Below are 6,926 nucleotides of genomic sequence, written 5' to 3' on the forward strand. Positions count from 1 at the left end.
CATTTGAAAAATTTCATGCCACACTTTACCAATTGAATCAAGCGATAAATAGACTACCTTCCCGATGTTCGGACACTCAACGAACCCCCATGGCTTCATGTGGGCAATCTAATGAAGAACGCAGCATGAAGGAGATACTAGAAATCCCATTGGATAGAACGGAGCATGACTTTGTATTGGAACAAGTGGAGGAGGCTGAAATTATAGAAGAAGAAGAATTGGTTGAAGACTTAGGAGATGCTGAACCTCCATGGGAATCCAGAATTGTGGAGAATTCCGTCAGGAAAAGTACAGTTGATGCTGAGGAGGATAGTGAACAGCCCCCAAAGCAGGTATCCTATGAAGAACTGGACGGAATAACTCAACAAGCAAGTTTCCTTGATAATGAAGATCACGGGTCAAATTCTCCTAGCAATGAACTTGCATCCACAAGTGAATTCTTTGAGATAGAAGAATCTTCCCCAAGTGAATACGAAGATAATGCGAAGGTAGATTTTTTGCAACCTCTAACTTATGACTTGAGTGATGAGGAAGATATCGAAGACTTGGATCAAGATGTGGTTGAAACCGAAGAAGTCTGCAAGGAAGTGGAAGAATTCACAGAAGAACACAAGGGAGAAGAGCTTGTAAAACCACTAGAAACACATATCTCGAGGCCATGACCACCCAATACTAAATTTAAGTGGGTAAAATCCTTAGCTTTCATCTTTACTTTTTCACTTGAATATGGTTTGCTTGAAACAGATGGCCAGCTTAGAGCTCTTTGCGGCTTTAAGAGTAAAAGGGAAATGGTTTGTGCTCAAGGCTGGTATGCAAGATTCAATAAGGTTTCATGCTTCCATCTGAAGTGTAAGGATTGGTTTCGAGTTCGATTGAATGGGTCTCGGAAAATGTTTGGTCATCTTGGTGAGAATGCAACTTCCAAACTGCCCGGCTGGAAAAATATAGATCGAGACAAAGGCGGATATAAAAGCAAAGTTTGGGATCTTGGAATCTATTCTGACATTCAACATCCCGGGAACTTGAGAACCTATTTAAATTTACTCAAAGGCTTTACATGCCTAGTTTGGGACTGATGAGCGGATAATTTATACGCTTTTTGGCATTGTTTTTAGTAGGATCTAGTTACTTTTAGGGATGTTTTCATTAGTTTTTATGTTAAATTCATATTTCTGGACTTTACTATGAGTTTGTGTGTTTTTCTGTGATTTCAGGTATTTTCTGGCTGAAATTGAGGGACTTGAGCAGAAATCAGATTCAGAGGTTGAAGAAGGACTGCTGATGCTGTTGGATTCTGACCTCCCTGCACTCAAAGTGGATTTTCTGGAGCTACAAAACTCGAAATGGCACGCTTCCAATTGTGTTGGAAAGTAGACATCCAGGGTTTTCCAGCAATATATAATAGTTCATACTTTGGCAAAGAATAGATGACGTAAACCGGCGTTCAACACCAGCTTTCTGCCCAAATTTGGCGTCCAGCGCCAGAAAAGGAGCCAAAACCAGAGTTGAACGCCCAAACTGGCACAAAAGCTGGCGTTCAACTCCAAGAAGGACCTCTACACGTGCAACACTCAAGCTCAGCCCAAGCACACACTAAGTGGGCCCCGGAAGTGGATTTATGCATCAATTACTTACTTTTGTAAACCCTAGTAGCTAGTTTATTATAAATAGGACCTTTTACTATTGTATTAGACATCTTTGGTCTCAGTTTTAATCCATTGTTCATCTTAGGAGACTATTGATCACGTTTTAGGGGGCTAGCCATCTCGGCCATGCCTGGACCTTTCACTTATGTATTTTCAACGGTAGAGTTTCTACACTCCATAGATAAAGGTGTAGAGCTCTGCTGTTCCTCAAAGATTAATGCAAAGTACTACTGTTTTCTATTCAACTCATCTTATTTCGCTTCTAAGATATTCATTCGCACTTCAACCTAAATGTGATGAACGTGACAATCATCATCATTCCCTATGAACGCGTGCCTGACAACCACTCCCGTTCTACCTTCGACTGAATAAGTATCTCTTAGATCTCCTAATCGGAATCTTTGTGGTGTAAGCTAGAATGATGGCGGCATTCAAGAGAATCCGGAAGGTCTAAACCTTGTCTGTGGTATTCCGAGTAGGATTCAATGATTGAATGACTGTGACGAGCTCCAAACTCGCGATTGCTGGGCGTAGTGACAGACGCAAAAGGATAGTAAATCCTATTCCAGCATGATCGAGAACCGACAGATGAATAGCCGTGCCGTGACAAGGTGCGTTGACCATTTTCACTGAGAGGATAAGATGAAGCCATTGACAAGGGTGATGCCTCCAGACGATTAGCCGTGCCGTGATAGGGCATTTTGATCATTTTCCCGAGAGAAGACCGAAAGTAGCCATTGACAATGGTGATGTATCACATAAAGCCAGCCATGGAAAGGAGTAAGACTGATTGGATAAAGATAGCAGGAAAGCAGAGGTTCAGAGGAACGAAAAGCATCTCCATTCGCTTATCTGAAATTCCTGCCAATGATTTACATAAGTACCTCTATCCCTATTCTATTATTTATTTTCGAAAACCCATTACTATTTTATATCCACCTGACTGAGATTTACAAGGTGACCATAGCTTGCTTCATACCAACAATCTCCGTGGGATTCGACCCTTACTCACGTAAGGTATTACTTGGACGACCCAGTGCACTTGCTGGTTAGTTGTGCGAAGTTGTGAACCATGGTATTGGCATCTTGTGTTTGGCGCCATTACGAGGGAAAGAAAGAGCAATGAATTTTACATAATTAAAGTGTAATCACAATTTCTGCGCACCAAGTTTTTGGCGCCGTTGCCGGGGATTGTTCGAGTTTGGACAACTGACGGTTCATCTTGTTGCTCAGATTGGGTAACTTTCTTTTCGTTTTCTTTTAAAAAAAAAAGAAGGTTTTCAAAAATTTTTCAAAAAAATCTTTCAAAAAAAAAAATATTTCTCACCTGTTTTCGAAAAAAATAAAAATGTTTTCAAAAAAAAAATATATTTTTATTCAAAATTTTTAAGAATGAATTCTAGTGTTTCATAAAGCATGTTGAAGCCTGGCTGGCTGTAAAGCCATGTCTAAATTCATTTGGACTGAGGCTTGCAATTTGTTATCAAGAGCAAGCTAGTTGTTGCTAATCCACCTGCTGCTGTTCCTGATATCTTGCTGAAGCTTGGCTGGCCATTGGCCATGTCTAGTGTTTTTGACCGGAGCTTTCATTGAAAGCTTGGCTGGCTAGTGAGCCATGTCTAATTCCTGGACTGAAGCTTTAGACTAACATGGCAAGATTCCTGGAATTCATATTAAAAATTTTGGAATCTTTATTTTTCTTTCTTTCTAAATAATTTTCGAAAAATATAAAATAAAAATCCAAAAAAATTAGAAAATCAAAAAAATCAAAAATATTTTTCTGTTTCTTGTTTGAGTCTTGAGTCATGTTATAAGTTTGGTGTCAATTGCATGTGCATCTTGCATTTTTCGAAAATTCATGAATTCATAGTGTTCTTTATGATATTCAAGTTGTTCTTGGTAAGTCCTCTTGTTTGATCTTTGCATTTGCATGTTTTGTGTCTTTTCTTGTTTTTCATATGCATTCTTGAATTCTTAGTGCCTAAGCATTAAAGAATTCTAAGTTTGGTGTCTTGCATGTTTTCTTTGCATTAAACATTTTTCAAAAATATGTTCTTGATGTTCATCATGATCTTCATAGTGTTCTTGGTGTTCATCTTGACATTCATAGTGTTCTTGCATGCATCCCTTGTTTTGATTCAAAAATAAAAGAGAAAAACATGAAAATGATGTTTTTAATTTTTCTCTCTCATCATAAAAATTCAAAAATCAAAAAAATATCTTTCCCTTTTTCTCTCTTAAAATTTCGAAAATTAGATTTGACTTTCTCAAAAATTTTTAAAATCTAATTGTTTTCATGAGTCAAATCAAATTTTCAATTTAAAAATCTTATCTTTTTCAAAATCTTTTTCAAAAATCAAATCTTTTTCATTTTTCTTAGTTATTTTCGAAATTATAAAAATATTTTTCAAAAAATCTTTTTCTTAATTTTACTACATAATTTTTGAAAATAGCATTAACAATTAATGTTTTGATTCAAAAATTCCAAGTTTGTTACTTGCTTGTTAAGAAAGATTCAAACTTTGAGTTCTAGAATCATATCTTGTGATTTCTTGTGAATCAAGTCATTAATTGAGATTTTAAAAATCAAATCTTTTTCAAAAACTAATTTCTATCATATCTTTTCAAAAATATCTTCTTATCTTATCTTTTTCAAAAATTTGATTTCAAAATATCTTTTCTAACTTCCTAACTTCTTATCTTATTCAAAATTTGTTTCAACTAACTAACTAACTTTTTGTTTGTTTCTTATCTTTTTCAAAACTACCTAACTAACTCTCTCTCTCTAATTTTCGAAAATATCTCCCTCTTTTTCAAAAATTCTTTTTAATTAACTAATTATTTTAATTTTTGATTTTTTTTTATTTTCGAAAAATTACTAACCTTTTTCAAAAACCATTTTCGAAAATCACTAACTCTTTTTCAAAAATTATTTTCGAAATTCTCCCTCTTTCATCTCATTCTAATTAATTATTCATTTACTAACATCTCTTCCTCACATCACTCACCGAATTCGAACCCCCTCTTCTATCTGTGTTTGAATTTTTTCTTCTTTTCTTCTTCTACTAACAATAAGGAACCTCTTTACTGTGACATAGAGGATTCCTCTTCTTTTCTTTTTCTCTCCTTTTTCTTATGAGCAGGGACAGAGAAAAAGGCATTCTTGTTGAAGCTGGTCCAGAACCTGAAAGGACTCTGAAGAGAAAACTAAGAGAAGCTAAATTACAACAATTCAGAGACAACTTGATCGAAAATTTTGAACAAGTAAAGGAAATGGCAGCCGAACCCAACAACAATGCAAGGAGAATGCTTGGTGACTTTACTGCACCAAATTCTAATTTACATGGAAGAAGCATCTCCATTCCTGCCATTGGAGCAAACAACTTTGAGCTGAAACCTCAATTAGTTTCTCTGATGCAGCAGAACTGCAAGTTTCATGGACTTCCATCTGAAGATCCTTTTCAGTTCTTAACTGAATTCTTGCAGATCTGTGATACTGTTAAGACTAATGGAGTAGATCCTAAAGTCTACAGGCTCATGCTTTTCCCTTTTGCTGTAAGAGACAGAGCTAGAGTGTGGTTGGATTCTCAACCCAAGGATAGCCTGAACTCTTGGGATAAGCTGGTCAAGGCTTTCTTAGCCAAGTTCTTTCCTCCTCAAAAGTTGAGCAAGCTTAGATTGGATGTTCAAATCTTCAGACAGAAAGAAGGTGAATCCCTCTATGAAGCTTGGGAGAGATACAAAGGACTGACCAAAAAGTGTCCTTCTGACATGCTTTCAGAATGGACCATCTTGGATATATTCTATGATGGTTTATCTGAGTTATCAAAGATGTCATTGGATACTTCTGCAGGTGGATCCATTCACCTAAAGAAAACACCTGCAGAAGCTCAAGAGCTCATTGACATGGTTGCAAATAACCAGTTTATGTACACTTCTGAAAGGAATCCTGTAAATAATGGGACGCCTATGATGAAGGGAGTTCTTGAGGTTGATACTCTGAATGCCATATTGGCTCAGAACAAAATATTGACTCAGCAAGTCAATATAATTTCTCAGAGTCTGAATGGAATGCAAGCTGCATCCAACAGCACTCAAGAGGCATCTTCTGAAGAAGAAGCTTATGATCCTGAGAACCCTGCAATAGCAGAGGTGAATTACTTAGGTGAACCTTATGGAAACACCTATAACTCATCATGGAGAAATCATCCAAATTTCTCATGGAAGGATCAAAAGCCTCAACAAGGCTTTAATAATGGTGGAAGAAACAGGTTTAACAATAATAAACCTTTTCCATCATCCACTCAGCAACAGACAGAGAACTCTGAACAAAATACTTCTAATTTAGCAAACTTAGTCTCTAATCTATCTAAGGCCACTGTAAGTTTCATGAATAAAACAAGGTCTTCCATTAGAAATCTGGAAGCACAAGTGGGCCAGCTGAGTAAAAGGATCACTGAAATCCCTCCTAGTACTCTCCCAAGCAATACAGAAGAGAATCCAAAAGGAGAGTGCAAGGCCATTGACATAAGCACCATGGCCGAACCTGTAAGGGAAGGAGAGGACATGAATCCCAAGGAGGAAGACCTCCTGGGACGTCCAGTGATCAATAAGGAGCTTCCCTCTGAGGAACCAAAGGAATCTGAGACTCATCTAGAGACCATAGAGATTCCATTGAACCTCCTTATGCCATTCATGAGCTCTGATGAGTATTCCTCTTCTGAAGAGAATGAGGATGTTACTGAAGAGCAAACAGCCAAGTTTCTTGGTGCAATCATGAAGCTGAATGCCAAATTATTTGGCATTGATACTTGGGAAGTTGAACCTCCCTTGTTCATCAATGAACTAAGTGATCTGGATCAACTGACATTGCCTCAGAAGAGACAGGATCCTGGAAAGTTCATAACACCTTGTACCATAGGCACCATGATCTTTAAGGCCCTGTGTGACCTTGGTTCAGGAATAAACCTCATGCCCCTCTCTGTAATAGAGAAACTGGGAATCTATGGGGTGCAAGCTGCTAAAATCTCATTAGAGATGGCAGACAATTCAAGAAAACAGGCATATGGACAAGTAGAGGACGTGTTAGTAAAGGTTGAAGGCCTTTACATCCCTGCTGATTTCATAGTCCTGGATACTGGAAAGGAAGAGGATGAATCCATCATCTTAGGAAGACCTTTCCTGGCCAAAGCAAGAGCTGTGATTGATATTGACAGAGGTGAAATAGTCCTTGAATGGAATGAGGACTCCCTTGTATTTAAAACTCAAGGATCTCCCTCT

At 37.5% G+C, this 6,926-nt stretch overlaps 1 non-coding gene across 1 annotated transcript; it reads right to left on the reverse strand.

Moving 5' to 3' along the window:
* Window positions 1-5,315: 5,315 nt before the first annotated feature.
* LOC112768340 (small nucleolar RNA R71) lies at window positions 5,316-5,423 on the reverse strand. The gene has a single exon (XR_003185775.1). It is a non-coding gene; the product is annotated as a small nucleolar RNA R71 (small nucleolar RNA).
* Between the last annotated feature and the right edge of the window lie 1,503 nt (window positions 5,424-6,926).

Source organism: Arachis hypogaea, chromosome 17 (genome assembly GCF_003086295.3).
Source record: "Arachis hypogaea cultivar Tifrunner chromosome 17, arahy.Tifrunner.gnm2.J5K5, whole genome shotgun sequence".
Classification (NCBI taxonomy): Eukaryota; Viridiplantae; Streptophyta; class Magnoliopsida; order Fabales; family Fabaceae; genus Arachis; species Arachis hypogaea.